Source organism: Hyaena hyaena, unplaced genomic scaffold, assembly GCF_003009895.1.
Source record: "Hyaena hyaena isolate Hyena2069 unplaced genomic scaffold, ASM300989v1 scaffold_113, whole genome shotgun sequence".
NCBI lineage: Eukaryota > Metazoa > Chordata > Mammalia > Carnivora > Hyaenidae > Hyaena > Hyaena hyaena.
The window spans coordinates 1,665,149-1,690,268 of NW_024080745.1; the positions used below are offsets into that span (position 1 = coordinate 1,665,149).

At 37.3% G+C, this 25,120-nt stretch overlaps 1 protein-coding gene and 1 non-coding gene across 7 annotated transcripts in view; both read right to left on the reverse strand.

The window, feature by feature from the left end:
• CEP83 (centrosomal protein 83) overlaps positions 1–24,668 on the reverse strand; it is a 152,023-nt gene extending 127,355 nt beyond the window's left edge. For 5 of the 6 annotated variants that reach the window (XR_005529160.1, XR_005529159.1, XM_039236628.1 and 2 more), the window contains exons 1-2: positions 24,217–24,668; positions 11,643–11,720 (exon numbers count right to left, since the gene is read on the reverse strand). The gene's annotated coding sequence lies outside the window, so the exon portion shown is untranslated. The remainder of the gene's footprint in view (positions 1–11,642; positions 11,721–24,216) is intronic. The other variant, XM_039236629.1, reaches the window with a different exon arrangement.
• LOC120234683 lies at positions 17,418–17,544 on the reverse strand. The gene has a single exon (XR_005529164.1). It is a non-coding gene; the product is annotated as a small nucleolar RNA SNORA51 (small nucleolar RNA).
• Positions 24,669–25,120: the final 452 nt, after the last annotated feature.

The window sequence follows — 25,120 nt, forward strand, 5'->3', positions numbered from 1 at the left end:
CCACATATCCTTCCTACGACTTCTTTTGACTAGTTCCAGCTCTACAGATCTACCTATGGCATTCTTTTGCATAGAGCTATATTTCTTAAGCAGTGGTACAATGTCTGCTCAAAAGGATGGAAATTCCAAACACTCTAAAAGCACAGCTGCTAATGCTCATGGAAATCTTCCAAAACACATGCCCTTAAAAAGCACATGCTATGCCTTTGAACATTTCAAAACAATTCTTTAAATACAACATGCCCCCAAAGTGAATGCCTTTTTAAAAAAATATTAAAAGTCTAAGGAGAACTACATGAGGCATTACTTCACTTATAACAAAACATTACAAATTAAGGTCTTTAAAACCCAGAGAGAATACTACACTAGTCACCCAAACAGACTCTGGATGGCCATCCCAGGGTGTCTTATATACAAAAAAAAAATGTCACAACTTGACACCCTGCCAAAACCTGAAGTGCAGCTGGGAACAGACCCTTCAAAACCCTGGTAAGGTGCCAGGCCCCATAACTGTGATTTAGAATGAAACGGGAGGGCAAGGAAAGAGGAAGGGAGGAAGATATGTATTAGAGTGGTTAGCAATCAACCACCAAGCACTTTGAATTAGAATGTTATTCTATTCTTCTAATTGCACTGTCTCCTTCCACACAGCTTAATTTCATACAAAAGAATTCTAGAAAATAGGATTTAGTAGCCAGTTAACTCCAAATACTTAGAAATAAGTTATAAAAGTCTTTGCAAAGTTGTGATCTGAAAAACAAAGATGACTGTTGCCTAAACCTTACTTCAAATTCATTTTAATATTTCTTAGTGTAGGCTCTCCTGCATATAACATGGGACTTGCCAAAAGATTTATGAGCACTTAATACCTTTGTGTGAGCTGTAGAGGCTTCTTTGCTCATAGACCCCTATCATATTTTGAAATAGATAAAGCTACCATGTGGCTTATCTTATAACACAAAAGGAAGGCTGTCTACTTATCTGACAACATATCCTGGAAATTATTTATTTTTAAAATAAATCTGAATTATTTCCATGAGATTTATGCCTTAGTCTAAAAAGTTAAATAAAGGAAAAAATTGAAAAAAGAAAAAAAATTGATTAAGAGGTCAACTGACGGGGTGCCTGGGTGGCTCAGTTGGTTGGGCGACCGACTCCAGCTCAGGTCATGATCTCATGGACTGTGGGTTTGAGCCCCGCTATGGGTTCTGTGCTGACAGCTTGGAGCCTGAAGCCTGCTTCAGATTTGTGTGTGTGTCTCTCTCTCCTCCTCTTGTGTTCTATCAAAAACAAACATTAAAAATAACTTTTTTTTAATTTCTTTAATGTTTTATTTATTTCTGAGAGACAGAGAGAGAGGCAGCATGAGCAGGGGAAGGGCAGAGAGAGAGGGAGACACAGAATCCGAAGCAGGCCCCAGGCTCTGAGCTAGCTGTCAGCACAGAGCCTGACGCACGGCTCGAACCCACAAGCTGCGAAATCATGACCTGAACCAAAGTCGGACACCTAACCGACTGAGCCACCCAGGAGCCCCTAAAAATAACTTTAAAAAAAAGAGTTCAAGTGACATTTTTGCTCAAGTTAACATAAACATTCTCTTCCCTATCTTTTTCTACCATAAAGTATGAAATTTTTCAGAGCCAGAAAAGGTAAATAAATAAAAACCATCTTCAAGACACAGAGGTTAATTTTAAAACCTTATCTTTATCCATTCATCAGTTGATGGGTATTTGGGCTCTTTCCATAATTTGGCTATTGTTGGTGGTGCTGCTATAAACTCAGCAATGAAAAAGAATGAAATCTTGCCATTTGTAACAATGTGGATGGAACTGGAGAGTATTTTGCTAAGTGAAATAAATCAGAGAAAGACAGATCTCATGTTTTCACTCGTATGTGGAATTTGAGATACTTTACAGACGACCAGGGGGAAAGGAAGGAAAAAAAAAAGAGCTAGAGAGGGAGGCAAACCAGAAGAGACTCTTAAATACAGAGAACAAACAGGGTTAATGGGGGTGGAAAGACAGGGAGTGGGGAACAGTGGGGATAATGGGTGACTTCACAAAGAGGGTGATTCTGAGACCAAAAAAAAGCAGAGAAGAAACATCAAGTATGAAGGCATGGAGATGGAAAAGAACTTTGTGGGTAAAGGATAGAGAGGTGGGGAGCAGATGAGCCTGGAAAGGTAGGGCAGGGCCTTGAATGAAATGTGCAGGAGACTGGAGTTTATCCTGGCATCTAGAAGAGCCAATGAAAAGTTTTAAGCTTGTAGACAGATGAGAGAGAGTATAGGGTAGTTTCGGATTTGTACTTCAGAAAAATAACTAGTTATGTAGAATATACAAGGTGTATAGAATTATCCAAGGTGTGTAGAATAAACTGGGTGATTGGGCGATGGGGGAATCCTAGAGAAAATAAAATCAAAAGGCTGGGAAAGTAATGATAAAGATCTGAACTAAAACAGTGGTAGCAGGTAGTCAACAGAGAATGATCTTGAAAATAAATCTGGAGGTAAAAGTAACAGAAATTAGTAGTTAGACATGGACACTCCTCTCCCTCAAAAAAATAAAAATAAAAGCTACTTTAATGTTATTAGTTAAAAGGCCAACCAGAAAATCAGGAAAGAAAAAAAAAAGTAAAATGGAATCCAGTGAAAGTAGAAGAAAGGTTGCTTCAAAGATTACAAGTACTAATCCTCCATGTAAAAAAAGAATCAAGCACAGGAACCTTTCCAATAGTATCTTAGTAAATGCAAATACCATCATAGTACAACACTCAAAATATCTACCTTTCTTCCACAGAGATTTCATCAGCAAAGGGGTAAACACTAAAGCTTGCTCTGTCAGGAACAAAGACATAAAAAAAAGTATTTTGTTCTTTAAATGTCCACCTCCTGTAACTCCTCATTCTTTCCTTCAAACAATCATCTCTATAGCAACATACTCTTAAGAAATTCGTGGGTGGAAAGCATATGTTTTTGCAAAAATATGAGAACTCAAGAACACGACTACTCTATTTTTCCCTTTAGTATAAGATATTCACAATATACCCTAAAAGATAACTGCAAAATAAGGAACAAAAAAATATATTTAAAAATATAAGGAAATGTAAAAATCGGTAGTACACATGCTTATATGGAAATTCTTTTTACATGTTACAATGACACCTTGTGGTAAGGCTTTTTAAATTATATAACTTAGCTTGGAAAATATTTTTACACCAGAAATGTAATAAAACTGGTTTAGAAAATAGAAAAGTCCAAGATCATATGTTGAGGTAGAATAAAAGGTACAATGATCCATTTGGAAAAACAAGGTAATAGAGGCTTTTCAAAAATTAAAAATAGACTACTGTATGATCCAGCAATTCCATTCTGAGTATTTATCTGAAGAAAATAAAAACATTAACTTGAAAAGATATATGCACCCCCACATTTGCTGCAGCATTATTTACAATAGCCAAGATACAGGAACAACCTATGGGTCCATCAATGGATGAATGGGTAAGAAAATTGCGACACAGACACACACACACATATGGAACACATATGGAATATTATTCAGCCATTAAAAAAAGAATGAAATCTTGCCATTTGTGATAACAGGGACAGACCTCAAGGGCATCATGCTAAGTGAAGTAAGTCAGACAGAGATAAACGAGTAAGTGAAACAAGTCTCCCTCCCCCACACAAACACTCCAAACTAATAGATTGGTGGTTGCCAGAGGTGGGAGATGAAGAGTGAGAAAAATGGGTGACCTGGTTTTCTTGTTTAAATAAACTGAATTTTTAACAAAGAAAAAAAGGGGTGCCTGGCTGGCTCAGTCCGTGGAGAACACGACTCTTGATCTTAGGGCTGTGAGTTCAAGCCCACATGGGTTATAGACATTACTTTAAAAAAATAAAATCCTTTAACAAAAAAAAGAAAAAAGAAAAAAAAAAAGAAAGAAAAGAAAATTGAGGACAGAAAAAAAAAAACCCAACCTTTAAAAAACATCATCATGGGGGCGCCTGGGTGGCTTAGTCGATTAAGCGTCCGACTTTCGCTTAGGTCATGATCTCGCGGTTCGTGGGTTTGAGCCCCACGTCGGGCTCTGTGCTGACTGCCAGCTCAGAGCCTGGAGCCCATTTCAGTCTGTGACTCCCTCTCTCTCTGACCCTCCCCTGCTCACGGTGTCTCTCTCTCTCTCTCCTAGAAATAAATAAAACATTAAAAAAAAAATTTTTTTTTTAAATCATCATGAGATACAGGCTAAAGCAACTACAAACTATAAGGTATTTATTATATTATTCCCTTCAATTAAGCTAAAATTATTAGTGTTTTTTTTTATATGATGTAAAAATAAACTACTTTTGAAATCTGGGGTGAAATTTGTAAGAATGGCAGTCCCTTTATATGAGAGTATTGACACATGGTTTATGAACTATGAAAATAATTTTGTCATTACTCCTTTCTTCTCAATAATATTACATTAAAAATGTCCATCTTGATTAATCCAATAGTTAACAGAATTCACAATCATCTTTCATCAAGAGTTTGTTTACTAAACCGTCCTAAACACTGTACACACAAAGGTTAATAATGCAGTTTGCACACAATCACCTTTATGCATCTCTGAAATATTCTTCTCCCTTAGCATCTACAGCACTATGATCATCTCGTAGCTCTTTGACCTCTCTCTCCATATTTGTTCCCGTTCTCCCAGTCGCCACGAGAAATCTGATCCACTGCTGCGTCTCTCTAAATTAAGTGAAGTTGCTTCTCTCACACTTCATTTTCTTTACACCTATTTGAATGACATTCAAATTTACACCCACATTCCGAACACAGCTCATAACTCCCACTCTACTCACATGTCCCATCCACAATGGAAGCTGAACGCAAGAATTAAACTCATTAACTTAAAATTTCCATCTGTCTCCTTTAAAAAAAAAAGTTACCACTATCATCTCTTTATTTCTTAGTACACAACTCACTCCTCAACTTCCATTAATAATGAATTATTAATCTTGCTGATTCTTCATCTGTCTCTTGATTTTAATCATTCTTCTTCTAGAACCATCACTCTTTAGGGCAAAACCTCAAATATTTTACCCTTGATTTCTTTTAAGAAAAGTCTCCTAAACATGTGCCAGATTTTGGTCTTTCCTCATCCTTACATAGCCTACAAATATCCACCACGACAATCTTTCTCATATACTGTGTTCATCACTGTAACTACTATTATAATCCTTCCTATTTACTGGATCAAATCTAAACTTCTCAGCCAAACTCACAGCCCTACATTAGCCAACTGTCTATACAAATGCAAACATTTCTTTTTGCTGCCTTATAACACTCCTTTGCTAGAGCCAATTAAGTCTGCTTTACAATCCCTCATACACATTATTTACTCTTGCCTTTGCAACTGCGTTCATATAGTTAGGCCAAATTAAAATACATTCTTAAATCTCTTCAATTAATCCACAAATCAAGGTCAGAGTCAAACCTAAAACCTTACAGTCTAAATACCTGAGCGGCTCAGTCAGTTAAGCATCCAACTTCAGCTCAGGTCATGATCTCATAGCCTGTCCATGTTGGGCTCTGTGCTGATAGCTCAGAGTCTGGAGCCTGCTTCAGATTCTGTGACTCCCTCTCTCTGTGTCCCTCCCCTACTCACACACTCGCTCTCTCTCTCTCTCTCAAAAATAAATAAACATTAAAAAAATAATAATAAAAGTAAACATAATGCTCTGCCCATCTTTCTGTTCCACTGGTTTCTGCCTTCCTTGTGCTTACCTCAGGATATTTATTCTGTATTCTATCACATCTGCACTTTTCCCCTCTAATGCTTTATAATTATGTAAACTTGCCTTTCTAAAGAAACTGTAAGTTTCTCAAAGAAAAAAACAATAATCCTCACCTTTTGGGTCCTTTTCATAACTCCCAATTGCAGTAAACTTAATGACAAAGGTGAACCACAAATTTTCTGTGATATGAATCCTACTTTCCCACAGGCTTACAATGTAATTTCAAAAATGAAGAAGGATGTCACCAAGAACACTGTTTGCTAATCAATTATACATGCCTTATAACAGTTATCTTATAACTGTTTTCTGCCTGAAAAAAAAAAATACTGGGGACAGTCTGGTAACCAAAAGCCTGAAAAATGAATATAATCTTTGACCTAGCAATTCCACATGTAGGAATTAATTCTAAGAAACTAATCAGAGATGTGTATCAACATTTGTGTTCAGGGACTGCCTTAATTTATCATTCAGTAAACATTTACTGAGTACTCCCAAAGGCCAGGTAGAAATGGAAGATAAAATTAGGTCCCTGACTTCATGGTGCTTCATCATAGTGCTGTTTAGAAAACAGGGTATTTCCTAAAAAGTATGTTTAATAGAAAGTTATACCATATTAATGGATCAGATAATAACCCCATTGTTAAGGTATTGCTAAGATGTTAATTTCTCTCAAATTCAATGCAACGCCATTTAAAAGCTCAGTGGACTTTATAGATATTACCAAGCTAATTCTAAAATTTATATGGAAACAAAAAGACCTGGAATAGCCAAAACAACTTTAAAAAAAAAAGTTGGAGAACCTGAACTACGTGATTTCATAACTTATTAAATCCAACAAAAATCAAAATTGTGTGGCACTGGTGTCAGCACAGACACAAAAATCAATTAAAAAGAGTAAAGTTCAGAAACAGATTCAAACAAATATGGCCAACTGATTGACAAAAATGCAAAAAGTCAGTTCAATGGAGACAAGATAATCTTTTCAACAAATAGTCCTGGGACATATGCAAAAACAATTTCAAGTTGCACCTCACACCATGCACAAAAAGTTGACTCAAAATGTATATATAAACACAAAACATAAAACTTTAAAACTCTTGGAGAAAATACAGGAGGAAATTTTAGTCATGGGTTAGGTAAAGAGTTCTTTAAATTGGTTAATTATTATTAAAATTAACAAGTTAATTTTAAATCAAAAGAACTTATGTATTTAAAAGACACCATAATGGGGTCTTCTGAGTGGCTCAGATAGTTAAGCACTCTACTTCAGCTTAGTTCATGTCTTCCAATCTGTTGGTTTTGAGCCCTCCATGGAGCTCTGGGCTGATAGCTCAGAGCCTGCAGCCTCCTTCGGATTCTGTGTCTCCCTCTCTCTCTGTCCTTCCCCCACTCATGCTCTGTCTCTTTCCCACTCAAAACTAAATTAACATTAAAAAAAATTAAAAGACACCGTAATGAAAATGAAAACAAGATTGGAGGAATAATTTATATACATATATATTATATAAATGAAAACATACTATATATATCTTACATATAAATATATATCAATCTATGATACTGATAAAGGGCTTGCATCCAAAATACATAAAGAATTCTGAAAAATAAAAAAACAACTCAATTTAACATAAAACTGGCTGAAAGATTTGAATAGACACCATGCCAAAGAAGATACACAAATGGTTAAATAAACATTTGAAAAGATGTTAAATACCATTAGTTATTAATGACATGCAAATTAAGAACACAGTGCAGGGGCACCTGGGTGGCTCAGTTAGGCATGACTCTTGATTTTAGTTCAGGTCATTATCTCACAGTTTTTGAGTTCAAGCCCCACATCAGCTCTCCACCAGCACAGGGACTCTGCGCTGCCCCTCCCCTGCTGGAGCTCGCTCGCTCTCGCGCTCTCTCTCTCTCTCTCCCTTAAATAATTTTTTTTAATGTTTTTTTTTTAAAGAACACAATGTAAAACTACTAGTCACCTATTAAAATGGTTAAAACTTAAAAGGCTAATATTACAAAGTACTGTCTAGAATGGAGGAGAATTCAAAGTTTCATAAACTGGCAGAAATATAAAATGGGAAAATCATTTTGGGAAATCATTTGATTAAGTTTTTTAAGAAATTGACACTTACCATATAATCCAGCCATTTCATTGTTAAGTATTCACCTAACAGAAATGAGAGCATGTCTATACAAAGACTTCTACACAAATGTTTACAGCAGCTTTTTTTGTAAGACCCAAACACAGGTCCATCAAGCGGTGAATGGATAAACAAACTATAATATATCCATACAATGGAACAATATTCAATAAAAATTATTTCCTTACCATAAATGAATCTCAAAATAATTATGCTGAGTTTAAAAAATCTAGACAAAAAAGTACATTTTATATTATTTCATTTATATAAAATTCCAGGAAATGCAAACCGATCGTAACGCCAGGAAGCATAACAGTGGTTACCTGGAAACAGGAAGTGAGCAGTAGGAGGGGGCAGGAGCAAAAGGGAAAGATCAGAAAGGGGCATAAGAAAACTTTTGGGGGTAATATAGTTACTATTTTAACTATGATAGTTTTGCAAGTATATATATATATCAAAACTTTAATTTTAAAAATGTACTATTTGTTATTTATCAATTACATTCAAAAAAGCTGTTTTTAAAAATAGTTCTTGGGGCACCAGGGTGGCTCAGTTGGTTAAGCATCCAACTTCAGCTCAGGTCTTGATCTCAGAGTTTGTGGGTTCGAGCCCTGCTTCAGGCTCTATGCTGACAGCTCAGAGCCTGGAGCCTGCTTCAGATTCTGTGTCTCCCTCTCTCTCTGACCCTCCCTGCTCACACACTCTCTCTCTCTCAGGAACAAACATTAAATATATATATATATATGTATAAATTTAGCTCTTATTATGAACTATTAAGAAAAAAAAACTTTCCTAAAAGTAAATGCTAGAGCAAAATATCACAGTTAAATTTTTCTTTAAACAAAAAAAAAAAAAAAAGAAAAAAGAAAAAGTTATAAAAGAGTACTTAATAACATCAGGAGATATTTGTTACAGAAGTAGAAAACACACTACAAAATACTCTGTTATATAATCCTTATTTTGTGTAAAGCATACTTATATAACCATATATACATGAAAAACAGAAAAGATAAACACTAAAATATTAAGTAAGATGATCTGTGGGTGATAGGTGTGATTTTATGTCTGTGCATTTCCTGTACCTTTGTTATTTTACAACATACATAAACTATAACTACAGGGAAAATGTCAATTGAAAAAAAAAGACACCTCAAGTCTACCTGACAACCAAAGGAGGAGGGAAGTCTCCTCTTTGCACATCAGAAAACAGTGACCAAATATAAAAGAAAATGAGGCTTGAAGTTAAAGCCTCCACTTTAAGAAATAACCCAGAATTACTGAAATCCCATGCCTTTCCACGCAAGTTTATGCAATACTCAAAAATATATTCAACAACTGCTTATTGCCAGCCCCAATTCCATACTCTACAGAATTACCAAATCTAAAACAGCAGTATTCAAAGAATTTTAGTAAATATCTTCAAATTAAATCTTATAGACTTCCAATATTTAAAACATACTAGGTCTTTTATTTGTGTATATTAAATATAAAAATTTTAATTCAGAAGATTTTATATTGAAGACATATTAGATTTTTATTTCCATATTAGTTAATATGCTGGATGTCTCTAATGTTTTTAAATCCAGTTTATAGCACATTTGGATATATTTATCTTTTATTGTACCTTTTAAAATAGTTGAAGATGTAGTTAAAAAACATTCAAATCAAATCTTGGCAGAATCCTAAAGTGCTTCCCACTCAACAGTTTTGAAAAAACTGGTCAATAAAGGTTAATTCAAGCTTATTAGTATAGTACACAAAACAATTCACATTCTGGACCCTCTTTATCCTTCCATTCTCATCTCTCACAACTCCCTGATTTGTACTTATACCCTAACAAAACTAAACCACTTGCAGTTCATTGAACATACCACACATTTGCTCACCTCACATGGACCCCTCTGTGGAATGCAACCTCCTAATCTCCCCTTTCACTCATTTTTATATTCAACTCAGTCACTACTTCCTTCTAAAAGTCTTTCCTAGATGCATCCCTTTTTCTTTTCATCTAATCCATTCTGAGTTAATTGTCATTGTGAGTTCCTCCATAATGTCACCTATTTATCCATATCAATTTAGTTACTTCACTGTATTATAATCAGCTATTTGTATTCCAATCTCCTGCACTAGACAAAGACCTCCCTGAGATCAGAGATTATGTCTTAGTCATCTTAATGCCCCCAAAACCTTACATAATAGCTGGAACATGGCAGGTAATCAATAAACACTTGTTGAGTGAATAGTAAGCAGTTTCTTCCACTCATCAAAAGGACAGAAAAGGCAAGAAATTGCATAGGTCTTGGGATTCCAAAACCCCAAATGCTTTATAATTTGACGCTAAAAGAAAATCAGGGAATTTCAGTCAACAAGTATATCTAGAGGACAAATAAATGACTAATATTGTGCAAAGGATTATGAGTGATATTAAAGAAGTATGGGTCAAGTCTTGTCCTCCTAAGAAAAGAGTTCCACACAGAACCAAAAACAAAACAAAACAAAACAAAAAAACAGCATGAGGAAATGAGCTGGTTGATAAATCTTCTTCACAAAACAGCCAACAACCATTTCAGTGATTTGGATTTCAATCAAAACCATTCAACAAACTGAAAGTGTTTATTCGGGAAAACAGCTAAACTCTGGATAAGAAGAACATGAATCTACCTATGGCTACTCCCAAAGTACCTTTGGCTTTGGCTCCCATCTCCTCCCATCTTTGTCACTGTAGGAGCCAGACTGTGAAAAGAGCAGGTTCACCACCACTACTTGAGGTTAATCTGCTGATGTGCTACACTGTCAGCTAAGTGGAGACTTCTGTGTTAACAGTGAGGGCCAGCGGCACCTGGACCCTGAGGCTGCAGAACTCTATGTGGCAAGCAACAACTGGCAGACTAGCTGAGGATTTTACAGGAGTTCTGGAAGCTGAAACAGCCTTGTAGGAGCTTGATAAACTACTTACTAGCGCAGGTTAAATTAAGACTGTGCATTGGACACTGAAGGAAGTCCATGCCACCCAAACACCCTTGGCCAACAGAGATATGGTTATGCACGTGGCAAGAGAGCCTGGTGCAAAATAAAAGCCAGGGCCAACTTAAAAATGACCTGTGTCTGAATGTACTCCCTCATAATCACATAGATCATCAGCAGTACTAGTCATATTAATATTTAGCATAGCTGTATTAGTTCAAACTGTTTGAACACAACTTCTGACCAATACCTGGTTGAACACTAAGGTATACAGACACAGAAAGCCAGGTTTAAAAAAATAAAATCAGCAGAACAACATAATGTAGGGGAAACAGACGTCACAAATTTAGACCAGACAAGTTACTAAACAAACAGAAAAAAAAACCTCAGCCTCCAAAAGTCAAAATACAGAGTTGCTTCAAAATATTACCTAAAATGCCCTGTATTCAACAAAAAATTAGAATACAAGCAAAAAAACCCCAAAAACCCCACAAACCTGTGACCCTTTCTCAAGAAGAAAAACATCAAACAGAGTATGTCTCTGGGTGTCTCCTGATATTAGATTTGGCAGTCAAAAACCTCAAATGAGTTATAATAAATATGTTCACAGAACTAAAAGAAAAGCATCTTTAAAGAACTCAATGAAAGGTATGATGGCAATGACTCAGATGACTGAAAAGAGAGACAAAAATTGCTTTTAAAAATGGAAATTCTCATGTTGAAAAGTATGATTATTGAAATAAACTCACTAGAGGGGCTCAACAGCAGACTTGAGATGACAGATGACAGAAGTAATGAACCTGAAGATCAATGACGAAATATCCACTCTGAAGAATAGAAAGAAAAAATAAAGAGAAATGAACAGAATGTCAGATTCTGCAGGAAGATGTAAAGCATATTAACTTATATATATAAAATATATGTTATTATTATATTATATTATATTAACTTATACATATAATAAAATACATATTAACATATATATATAAAATGAGAATTCCATAAGAAGAGGAAAGAGCATCAGGGACTGAAAAAAATGCAGAAAAAAAGGTTAGGAAATAATGCCTACAAATTCATTTGAAGAAAAATATTAATTTACCTATACAAGAAGCCCAGCAAATCCAACATAAATAAATAGATCAATACCAAGACATACCACAATCAAAATGCTGATAGACCACAAAAAAAAAAAAAAAAAAACACCTAAAAAGAGGAAGAGAAAAATAACTCATCACATACAAGGGAACAATGACATGATTAACAGCTGGCATCCTATCAGAAACAATGAGGCCAGGAAACGAAACCATGGAATTTAAAGAAACAAAAAAGCTCTCAACTAAGGATTCTGTATTTAGCAAAACCATCCTTCAAAAATAACAGTGAAGGGGCGCCTGGGTGGCTTAGTCGGTTAAGCATCCGACTTTCGCTTAGGTCATGATCTCGCGGTTTGTGGCTTCAAGCCTCGCATCGGGCTCTGTGCTGGCTGCCAGCTCAGAGCCTGGAGCCTGTTTCAGTCTGTGACTCCCTCTCTCTCTGACCGTCCCCTGCTCACGCTGTCTCTCTCTCTCTCCTAGAAATAAATAAAAAACATTAAAAAAAATAAATGACAGTGAAATAAAGTGTTGAGAGAATTTGTTGCTGTCCAACATGCATTAGGGGAAATACTAAGGGAAGACCTCTATGCTGAAGAATCACACCAGAAAGTAACAAATCCACAGGAAAAAAAATAAAGTATGCAGAAAATATAATTATATAGGTAAATAGAAAAGATTCTAGAAATGTAATTACTCTCATTACTTTTCTTCATTTCCCTTAAAAAAAATAAGATCGTATAAAGCAATAAAATAGTATTTGGCTGGGTGTAATATGTATAACTATAATATGTATGATAATAATAGAACAACAAAGAGGGAAAAGAGATACACTGAAGTTTCCATAATTTACCAGAATTAATTTAGTATCATTTTGAAGGAGACTATAATAAGTTAAAATGTATATTATTATCCCTAGAGCAACCAATATGAAAATAACATTGAAAGAAATTAACAGAAGAAGTAAAATGGTTCACTAAAAACTAATACAAAGTCAGTAAAGGAGGAAAAGAAGGAGGAGCATAAGACAAACAGAAAATAACAAAATAGCAGACGTAAACCCAATAAAATCAACAATTATATTAAATGTGAATGGACTAGATACCAAATTCAAAAGGCAGAGAATGTAAGACTGAATTTAAATAAAAACAAAAAACAAGACCCAAAAGTATGCTACCTTTAAGAGATATATATTAGATTCAAAGACATAAAAATGTTAAAATTAAAGGATAGAAAAATAATATACTAAGCAAACAGAACCCTAAGAAAACTAGAGTAGCTATAGAATTAAAAAGACAAAATAAAATTTAAAACAAGAAACATTACTAAGACAAAGAAGGTTAGTTCTTAATGATAAAACAGTCACTGCATCAGGAAGACATAATAATTATACACAACTAACAATAAAACCCCAAAACACATGGAAGCAAAAAAAGAAAATCAAAAAGAGAAAGACAAAACAACAAAAATAGTCGCAGAGTACAATGATTGATAAAACAAGATAGAAAATCTGCAAGGATATAGCTTGACAAACACTATCGAATGAATTTGATATAACTGACACAACGTTCCACCTCTAAACTGCAGAATACATATTCTTTTCAAACGCACATAAAACATTCCAATAAACCATATGCTGGGCCACAAAAGAAGTCTCAGTGAATTTAAAAATACTGAAATCATGAAAAATACATTATTTGACCACAACAGAATCAAAGATCCACAACAGAGAAAAAGCTGGGAATACTCTGAAATACTGATAATTCAACAGCAAATTTCTAAATAATCCATAGGTCAAATAAATCACAAGAAAAATTTAAACATATTTGAATTGAATGAAAACAAAAACAGCAGGGGCACCTGGGTGGCTCAGTTGGTTAAGCGTCTGACTTTGGCTCAGGTCATAATCTCACGGTTCATGGGCTCGAGTCCCGCGCCAGGCTCTGTGCTGACAGCTAGTTCGGGGCCTGAAGCCTGCTTCAGATTCTTTAACCCCCCTCTCTCTCTGACCCTCCCCTGCTCACACTGTCTCTCTCTCTCAGAAATAAAAACATTTTTTAAAAGTTTATTTAAAAAAAATCAAAAACAGCGTATCAACATGCATGGAATGTAGTTAAAGCAGTGCTCAGAGGGAAATGTATAGCTTTAAACATCCATCAGAAAAGAAAAAAGGTCACAAGTCAATAATCTAAGCTTCTACCTTAGGCAACAAGTATTGGGTTTGGGTTAGGGAAGTACACTAAGCTTAAAGCAAGCAGAAGAAAGGGGGGGAAATGTTAGAGTAGAAATCAATGAAACAGAAAATAGAAAAAATAGAAAAATAATCAATTAAATAAAAAGCTGGTTCTTTAAAAAAAAATAATGTTTATTTATTTGAGACAGAGAGAGACAGAATCTGATGCAGGCTCCAGGTTCTGGGCTGTCAGCGCAGAGCCTGAAGCAGGGCTTGATCCCACAAACCACGAGATCATGGCCTGAGCCAAAGTCAGTTGCTTAGCCAACTGAGCCACCCAAATGCCCCAAAAGTTAGTTCTTTAAAAAAAGATTAAAAAAATGGGGGCACCTGGGTGGCTCAGTCAGTTAAGTGTCTGACTCTTGATTTGTGCTCAGGTCACGATCTCATTCCTGGGTTTGAGCTCCATGTCAGACTCTGTGCTGACAGCGGAGCCTGCTCGGATTTCCTCACTCTCACTCTCCCCTGCTTGCTCCTGCACATACACACTCTCTATCTCAAAAATAAATAAACCTTTTTTTAAAAAATCAACAAAATTGACATACTTAGGCTAGATTTATCAGAAAACAGAGAAAAGATATAAATTAGCAAAATAAAGAATGACAGATCATTACCAATGTTATAGTATTTTAAAAGACTATTTTAAAAATATGGAATTTATATCAAGTTAAACAATATGAAATGGACTAATTTCTAAAAATACACAAGTTATCAAACTCGAAAAGAAACAAGATCCAAATGGAACTAACACAAGTGAGGAAACTGAATTAGTAATTAAAAATCTTCCCACAAAGAAAAGCCCAGGCCCATACAGCTTCACTGGTGAATGCTATCAAATAGTACAGAAGTAATAGCAGTCCTTTGGAAACTATTTCAAAACAAAATAGAGAGGGAAACATCATGCAACTCCTTCAACGAGGCCAGTGTTGCCCTGATAACAAAGTTGGACAAAGGCACCACAAGAAAGCAATAGACTAATATTCTTAATGAATAAAAACACAAAATTCCTTAACAGAATTTAGGAAAACCAAATTTAACAACATATACAAAATTATACAGCATGACTAAGTGAAACTAATTCCAGGAATACAGGATTGAGTTAACCTCTGAAAATTAATTAATGTAATATACCATATTAAAAGAATAAAGGACAAAATCTATATGATCATCTCATTGGATGCAGAAGGAAAAATCTGACAAAATCCAACACCCATTCATGATTCAAAACTCAACAAACTAGGAACAAAAGGGAACTTCCTCAATCTAAAAAGGACATCTACAGCTAATATTACACTTAATAGTGAAAATCTACAAACTTTCTCCTGAAGACCAGGAGCAATACAATGCACTCTCAATGCTTCTATTCAATACCTTACTGAAGGATCTAGCCCATACAACAAAGCAAAAAATTATTTTTTTAATTTTATTAATATTGATTTTTGAGAGAGAGAGCGCCCAAGTAATGGGGGAGAGGCAGAGAGAGAGGGGACACAGAATCCAAAGCAGGCTCCAGGTTCTGAGTTGTAGCACAGAGCCTGATGCGGGGATTAAACCTATGAACCGCAAGATCATAACCTGAGTTCTTATGGTTCATGAGTTTGCATTCCATGTCAGGCTCTGTGCTGACAGCTTGGAGCCTGGAGCCTGCTTTGGTTCTTCCTCTCTCTACAACCCTCCTCATGCTCTGTCTCTCTCTGTCTCTCAAAAATAAATAAACATTAAAAAAAAAAAAAAACCCATCATGACCTGAGTTGAAGTCAGAGGCTCAACTGACTGAGTCACCCAGGAACCCCAGCAAAGCAAAAAGTTATTAACAGAAAGTATTAACATTCAGATTGGAAAAATCTGATCTTATCAGACATGATCATATATCCAGAAACATTAAAAAATTTAAGTGCATTTCTATATAATAACAATGGATCAAATTATGAAAATTCTCTTCCTAATATCAAATATTCCAAATTCTTCAGAATAAATTTAATGAAAGTGCATGGTTTAAATACTGAAAACTAAAAACAAAAATTTTTTGAGAGAAATTAGTAAATAATGGAAAGATATCACATATTCATGGATTTGAAGACTCTTAAGTTAAAAATTCTTCCCACATTGACATATGGATTTAGTGCAAATCTGATCAAATCATAGCAAATGTTTTTTGTAGAAATAGACAAGTGGATCCTAAATTTTATATGTAAATGGGAAGAACCTATAACCACTTTGAAATAAGTTGGGAGGCTTTATACTACTCATTTTGGTTTTTTCTTTGAATTTTTATTTTTTTCTTAAAAAAATTTACTTTTTTTTCTTTTTTTTTTTTTTTTTTTTGAGAGAGAGAGACAGAGTGCAAGTAGGAGAACGGCAGAGAGAGAGGGCAACATAAGAATCCGAAGCACACTCCAGGCTCTGAGCTATCAGCACAGAGCCTGACACGGGGCTCAAACCCACGAACTGTGAGATCATGAAATGAGCCAAAACCAGCTACTTAACACCTGAGCCACCCAGGTGCTCCTGAATTATTTCTTTTACTTAAGTACACTCTCTATCCAACATGGGCTCAAACTCACAACACTGAGATCAAGAGTCTCATGCTCCACTGAGCCAGTCAGGTACCCCAACACTACCCATTTTGACACTCATTGTAATACTACAGTAATTAAGACAGTGTGGTAGTCAAGATAAAAATATAGATGAATAGAACATAATTGAGACTCTAGAAATAAGTATGTTATAAGCAACTGATTTTTTACAGAGGTGCCAATATAATTCAAGGGGGAAAGAATAGCCTTTTTAACAAAAGATGCCATCTTGGCATCCACTTGGTATTAAAAAAAATGTAATAACTTACACCATATACAAATGTTAATTCAAAATGGATTCCGGAACTAAATGAAGGATCTAAAGGTAAACAGAGGAGAAAGAAAATCTTTGTGATCTTGGATCAGGCAAAAAGTTCTTAAATATATCATCAAAATTATAAACGACAGGGGTGCCTGGGTGGCTCAGTCGGTTGAGCCTCTGACTTCGGCTCAGGTCATGATCTCGCTGGTTGTGGGTTTGAGTCCCGCATAAGGCTCTGTGTTGACAGCTCAGAGTCTGGAACCTGCTTCAGATTCTGTGTTTCCCTCTCTCTACTCCTCCCCTACTTGGGCTCTGTCTGTCTCTCTCAAAAATAAACATAAAAAAAAACTTTTTCTTTTTCTCCATGTCTCCCCATTCAGAATACAGACCAGGCAAAACACCTGGGCTGGAGTGTATATGGGTGGATTTACTCTGCCTCCTCTTTCTGTACAGTGTAGGAACACAGCCTGTGGTAAGCACCAAGAGGCTAAAAAAAAAAAAAAAACACTTTTTTATTTATAAACTATAAAAGGAAAAAATTATAAGCTAGGCTTCATTTAAAAACTTTGTACTCCAAAGACACAAATATAAGAAAAAGTAAGCCACAGATTAGGAGAAAATCTTTGTAAATACGTCTGTAATAGAAGACTTTAATCCAGAATATATAAAGAATTTTTACAACTGAGTAAGACAAAAAAAACCCAGCTAAAAAATGGGCAAAAGATTTGACCACACATTCCACCAAAGATGACTTCTGAAAGGCTAATTGCCTGGGTGGCTCCAGTTAAGTGTCCAACTTCAGCTCAGGTCATGATCTCACTGTTTCATGGGTTCAAGCCCCATGTTGGGCTCTGTGCAGTGACCTCATGGAGCCTGCTAGGATTCTCTCTCTCTCTTTCTCTCCTGCTGGGATTCCCTCTCTCTCTCTCTCTGCCCCTCCCCTGCTCACATTCTCCTTGCCTCTCTCAAAATAACAATAATTTTTAAAATAATAAAATTTAAAAAAATAAAAGGCTAGTAAACAGGGAAAACAACATCATTTGTATTTAGGGAAATAGAAATTAAAATCACAGTGAGATTTTTGGAAGACCCCCAACTCCCATGTTGTTCAAAGGTCAACTATATACTTTTTCTCTATGTTATGACGCTAACCAAAGACTTGATCTATCCCCATTTGCAATTTCAGATCTTTGTAGAGAGCATCTTTGTACAGATGGATTTATATTTATAGTGCTATACAATGTTTCTTGACAAACAACTTGCAAACAATCAATGAACTAAATGTGATAAGCATTCCTACCATGGTTGGCTTCCAAGATTCTACTCTTCTGTGGTTTACCTCCTTACTCTCTTTTACCACCTGCCCATTACATGCAAATATTCACTTCTGATTCCACACACTCTCCCTAGGAATCCCATCTACACCCAAGATCTGACCTACCACTATTGCTAAGGACTTTTGAGTCTCTCCAATTCAGAACCTTCTCCCCAGTTCTAACTGACTGATTAATTACCTCCAGACTAGGTTTAATACTTCTCTGTATACTCTCAGATTACATTTACATAATTCTAATCTGGCATTTCTTCAATTATAATGTATTTTTTCTGCAGGTCTAACTCAGATGTCCTTCCTACACTCCAAAATATACCCTTATTTATCTTTATAGCACTTCCCATGTTATATTACAAAAAACTATACATGACTTACAAACAACTATTCATTTTATTCATTTCTTCCACCAGGCACTACTTCAGACTTGGCACTATGTCTTATTCACAATCTCCCCAGTACCCAGTATAGTGCAAGACCCACAAAAGGCACTCAAAAATTGACTAAACCAATTAACAGGAGAAATAAAGTGTACTTTAAATTGTAAACAAACAAAAAAAAATGTAAACATACAACTTTGGAAAGAAACTTCAAGAATTATTTTTTCAAAAAAGAAAAAACGCCAAGAAAGGTTAAATGACTAACTCAGTCAAGTCCTCCTCTCCTGAATCACAGTTCTCTTCCCACAAAATCATAATGCCTATTCATGCTCACTGATCGAAGCCTCCCGTGAACCTCCAGAAGTAACAAAAATATTATTTGGAGAAGAACTAGTACAACTACATCTACCCCATCTCTTGCTGGCTATATCAGCTGTAGAGAAGTCTGATGTTAATTATTACTTAATAGCTTTTCTACCCCAAATAAATTCCTCTTTAATGGAACCAGTCTTTTCACATATCCTCATATACAACATAAATCAATATATATCACACACCTGTATGTGAAAAATAATGTGCATGTTATAACGTCAGCACTCCAAAAATATATAATTATATTCTATGCCTTTTAAGTTTAACAAACCTCAAGTGTCTGCCTTAAACCAAAATGAGATTCAGATGAGAAAAACATATTGAATGTGAACACTAAAGACAAGCACTGCAACTTTATCAGGAAAATCCCTATAGTCCATTGCTAATGTTTTCAGTGGTTGCTATGTTATCTCGCGACTGTGTTACTGGGCAACAACTCAGAAGCTAGGACAGCAAGCTTATTAAGAAACAAATGAATCAAGCCAAAATTTATAAAAGTACTATGAAACTCTGCCTTTTTAAACCTTTAGGGGCGCCTGGGTGGCTTAGTTGGTTAAGCGTCCGACTTTCGCTTAGGTCATGATCTCGCGGTTCGTGGGTTCGAGCCCCGCGTCAGGCTTTGTGCTGACTGCCAGCTCAGAGCCTGGAGCCTATTTCAGAGTCTGTGTCTCCCTCTCTCTCTGACCCTCCCCTGATCGCTCTGTCTCTCTCTCTCTCTCTCTCTCCTAGAAATAAATAAAAATATTTAAAAAAAAAAAAAACAAACCTTTAAATACAGTTAACTGTTTGTCATAAGGATCAGATACAGGACTTACAACAAGACTATAAAAATTACCTAGAATTTATTTAAAGACCTATTTTGAGAGTGCTAGGCACATTCTTAAAATAAATGGATACTTTTGGTTCCTCTCAACTCTATGATAGAACTCATTTTGGATTAAAATATCCAAAAGTTGGGGCACCTCGCTGACTCAATTGGTTAAGCATCAGACTTTGGCTCAGGTCATGACCTCACGATTTATGGGTTCAAGCCCAGAGCCTGGAGCCTGCTTCAGATTCTGTGTGTCCCTTTCTCTCTACTCTTCCTCCGCTCACTCACTCTCTCTCTCTCTCTCAAAAATAAATAAAAAACATTAATAAAAATTTTTAATATCCAAAAGCAATCTGAAGTTACAATATACAGAAAACAAGTAACTGGGCACTTCCTGATTTTCTTAATTTCTTTCCTACTTGATTACATCTCAGTCAAACGACGAAAAAAAAAATAGCTTGACTACATAGCCTGTGATCTCTCCATGACCCACAGAGGCAGCCCCAATGGAAAAATTTAATAAAACTTCACAGAACTGCTAACTTATGATAAGTCTTGACCAGAGGAAAAGTACAATGGAAGTGGATAAAATGGGGGGGGGGGGGGGCGTACAGAGAGAGAGATTATACAAGGGAGAGGGAGGGAGAAGAGAGCTGGGGGGAGGAAGTGCTTTTAAAATTAAGATTCTACCAAGGAAGAACCAGGAAACTGACCAAACTCCCGAGCCCATTTGAGAGCAGTGCGAGCATTCCTGAGGGAGTCCTTACTGCTGATACTGTCATGGGAAATTCTCAAATATCACACTTTCTAGGAATAGAATCTTTCCTTCCAATTCCAATGAATTCCCTCTTTAATCCCCTTTCTTCTGGTTCACAGCTGCCCTTCCTCCCTCAGTTACTCTTGCAAAGAATGTCTTTTACTTCTACTACACTGAGAGGCAGAAAAAAGTAGAAATGCACATTTCTCTAAGAAACATTTATTCAGCAACTTCTATGTAAGAGACTAAGGATACAGCTCATTGAAATCTGGTGTCCTGGGGCGCCTGGGTGGCTTAGTCGGTTAAGCGTCCGACTTTCGCTTGGGTCATGATCTCGCGGTTCGTGGGTTCGAGCCCCGCGTCGGGCTCTGTGCTGGCTGCCAGCTCGGAGCCTGGAGCCTGTTTCAGAGTCTGTGACTCCCTCTCTCTCTGGCCCTCTCCTGCTCGTGCTCTCTCTCTCTCTCTCTCTCTCTCTCTCTCCTAGAAATAAATAAAACATTAAAAAAAAAAAAAAATGAAATCTGGTGTCCTGCTCTTACGGAGCTTACAATCTAGTTAGGAAGGTGAGGCATAAACAGAAATGATAAACTACAATATGAAGTAAAAGGATCAGATGAGTATGACTAATGGAAATACCCTATAGGATTTCAGAGATGAAGTTCAGAACATGTTACCCCAAAGATGCCATTTCAGTGTATTCATTATTATGATTTACAGGTACTTGAGAAATGGCAGGTGCAAAGGGGGCACTCTGCCCCTCCTTTTTCTTTCTGAAAACAGAAGATAAAAATCCCATGTGAAAGGTGCCCTCCCTGTACTAGGAATAAAGAAGACATTCTTATCAACCATCAAAGCTGGGAAATCTGGGAGCACCTGGGTGGCTCAGTGGGTTCAGTGTCTGACTTCGGCTCAGGTCATGATGTCACAGTTTGTGGGTTTGAACACTGCTTCGGGCTCTGTGCTGACAGCTTGCTCAGAGCCTGGAGACTACTTTGGAATCTGTGTCTCCTACTCTCTCTGTCCCTCCCCCACTTGCTCTCTGTCTCTCAAAAATAAACAAATGTTTAAAAAAAATTTTAATTTAAATTTAAAAAGCTGAGAAATCTGTACAAATAAGCCTTATTAAACTAACCTTTACCTCCCTAGTCACTTCTCCACAATTTACTACTCTAAACACAAACCCCATAAAAGCTTTCTGCTCTGGTCACATCAAGTCTTCATTCTCCTGTGAAGGCCCCCAAGTAAATGTAAAAAAAAATTTTAACTTGTATGCTTTTCTCTGTTAATGTTTTATGTCCATTTAATTCTTAGGACAGTGAGAGACTCTAAGAGAGAGAGAACTTTTCCTCCCCTCCAAAGATTATGGTGGAGTTGAATTGTATGGGAAAGAAGGAAAGAAATCAGGTTAGGTAAGCAAAAAGACATGAAGACTAGGAAGGGAGGGAAAAAGCACATAGTAGGTCTAGATGATAAGTAAGGAAACCATTCTTGACATAGCATAGCTTTTCTATAAAGAACATGACGTGAAAAGTCTGTGAAAAGGCAGACTGAGATGTATTTTAAAGAGTTCAAATTAAGAAATGGGAAATTTAGTCAGTAGGAAAGAGCACTTTGGGAATTTTTTTTTACAGATACATATACACATTCCCTAAAAGTACATACAGATTAGACAATCTGACAAAATTTAATTACTGAGCCTAATACATTATGTATGACAAAGTTAAAATAAAACCCATTTACTTTAGGCAGAGACAGTACCTAGAAAAAACACACACAAAGAATTCTGACAATTAACTAATCATTTTGTTAATATTTCATTCTTCTAAGCTTCTGGAATTAGAACTTCCCATGACAAAATTCAGACTTATGCTTACTAAGGATTTTATCATACAACGTGAGTCATTCTGGATTTTTCTTCTCTGCTTGTCTTGTCCGACACTTGAATATTCCATTACTTCAACATCAGCATGTGGAAAAGAAAAGGGGGGAGGAGACTAAAATTAAGTCAAAATATTTTGTAATGCAGAAAGGACATGATGTAGAGAACGTTAAACTTCAAGTTCCAATTCCCATTACCAATAGTTTGATTTCAAAGAAGTCACTCAGTCTCATAGTGTCTCAAACGTTCTCCCCTCCTTCCTTACATACTTAAAAGGTTACAACACTCAAAAAAAAGTCATGAAAAAGTGCTGTGTATACTACCTGCATACAGTCCTACAAATTATATCATTAAGGGTTCAGTGGGTGGAGAAAGACTGAGGTTATTGGCTCAACCAAGGCTTAAAAACCACTTGTGGATATTGTTTCAATCTCCCAATACTCTATGTAACCCTAAGTTGGTATTATCCTATTTAAAAAAAAAAAAAATTCTGAATATAACCTGCACCCTTCATCTGGTTAGAAAGTATTCAAAAGAAAGGAAATACCAGGCATAAACTGTTCTAAATAACCAAAGGATAACTCAAATCCATTTGCAACTCTCTGGAGAGTCCTGTAGGACACCGAAATTCAAATCATTCTAGTGATTCCACACAAAATGAGTTTGAAATCAAACCTCAGTAAAGAAGGTGTGTATTAACTGTAACCACCTACAGGCTAAACCCATGAATTTACAGAATTCTGAATCCAAATAATTGTAGGATAGATACATTTAATTATATTCTAGTTGAATATTAGACTTGTTTACAGAGATGTTGCTTGGTAACAGAAGCACTGCTTTAACAACCTACTCAGTTTTAAAACTCCGCATTTTGTGCTCGATCTAAACACTTTCAAGTATAGTATATATAAGAGATTAAGAACAAGTTTCTTGCCATCCTAGACATCTTTGAGCTTTTACTGAAACAGCTTCATAATAACGTAACTTAAGGCTCTAAACATACGTAGCAATGGGCATTTTTAAAAGCTAGGTGCCCATTTATTACAGACAGAAGCTGGACTGCAAGGGTTTATCACAGTGTCCATTTAAGCCCGGCATTCATTTACACAGTCTAGACGTTCTCTCTGAAGTGACTGCCAAATATCGCTATTAAATTCGTCTGCAGGGTCACAGAAAATGGTAACATAGTTTTTTCATCTCAGATTAAAGTGGAGGTATCACAACACGTAGCCAGTTTACTACCTGGCACCTTCTGGGGTGCATCAAAGAGCTCCATAAAGGGGCGCCTGGCGGGCTCAGTCGGGGGGGGGGGGGGGGCATGCTACGCTTCTCTCCGGGCGGACTCTTGATCTCAGGGTCGTGAGTTCCACCACCCCCCACCCCCCACCGTTGGGTTTAAAGATTACTTAAATGAACTTTTTAGAAAAAGAGGTTTTACAAAAGCTCCACAGAGTTTCACGTGCACTTAACTGGCTCCAGAACACGTCTCACAGCCTACGTTTCTGACACCCGCTCCAATTACTTTACAGGAAAAGTAGTAACGACAAAAAATTCAAGGGCCAGTTGTGAAGAAAAGGAGTGTATTCCAACACTACGGACAACACAGCGTCCCCATAAAAAGAGGTTACCTACCAGACTCACACACAGTCCTTGCAACGTGCGCGCATAAAACTTAACAGCGCTCGGTGCTGTGGCCACACTTGCCACCGGGGGACACCTGCACAGCTCCAACCACGGGCACCCACTCAACTCTTCTCGCACGGGCATTGGGGCTAAGGGAGGCGGTCCCACACGCGAGGTGCTGGCCCGGCCGGCGGCCGCTCGCGGCGCAAGCTGAATAGGAGCAGCAGCAAAAGGAGGGCCGAGCGCGCCCCTCGAGCTCCCGACTCCAGGGAAATCTGAGGTATCCTGGGAGAGCTCGGAGGGCAGAGAGGGCGGCGGCGGCGGTGAAAAGCCTCGCTCCACTTCGGCGAACGGGCTTTCTCAGGGTAGCGGGGCCGCCCAATAGCCGCGGACCGGTGGAAACGCCACCCACAGCCCACCGGCTGCCGCCCGCCGCCCCCAAGCCCAGCGGGGCCGACTGAGTCTCGAGACCTAAGAGCGCGCGAAGCAGGAAGTCCCGCCCCCACGTCGACGTCACCGACGCCGCGGACGCCGGCCCCAGCTAGCGGCCGTTAGAGGGAGGAGGCGAGCGGAACTGTGGCGGGAGCGACCAGCGAAGGCGGGAACGCCGGGGCTGAGGCGGCGCTACGATACGCCGCTGGGACGCAGAGATCCCGTGAGCCGAAAGGAACCGAAAATCCGAGACCGGGCACTTGCTTCAAAGAGCCAGAGTGAAGTGCGCGGTTGAGTGGGAAGCCGATCTCCCTTGCTTCCTCGCAACGCAACGTCTCTGGCGCGGGGGTGGTGGGGGGGTCCCCTTTTCCCGCTTCTCCTTCCCTCTGCCGGCTCTTCTCACACTCTTGCGGCTCTGAGAACTCCGATGAGGTTATGCCGCCACGCCCTCCCGCCTTCGTCCCCGCTTGTGTAGATTTAA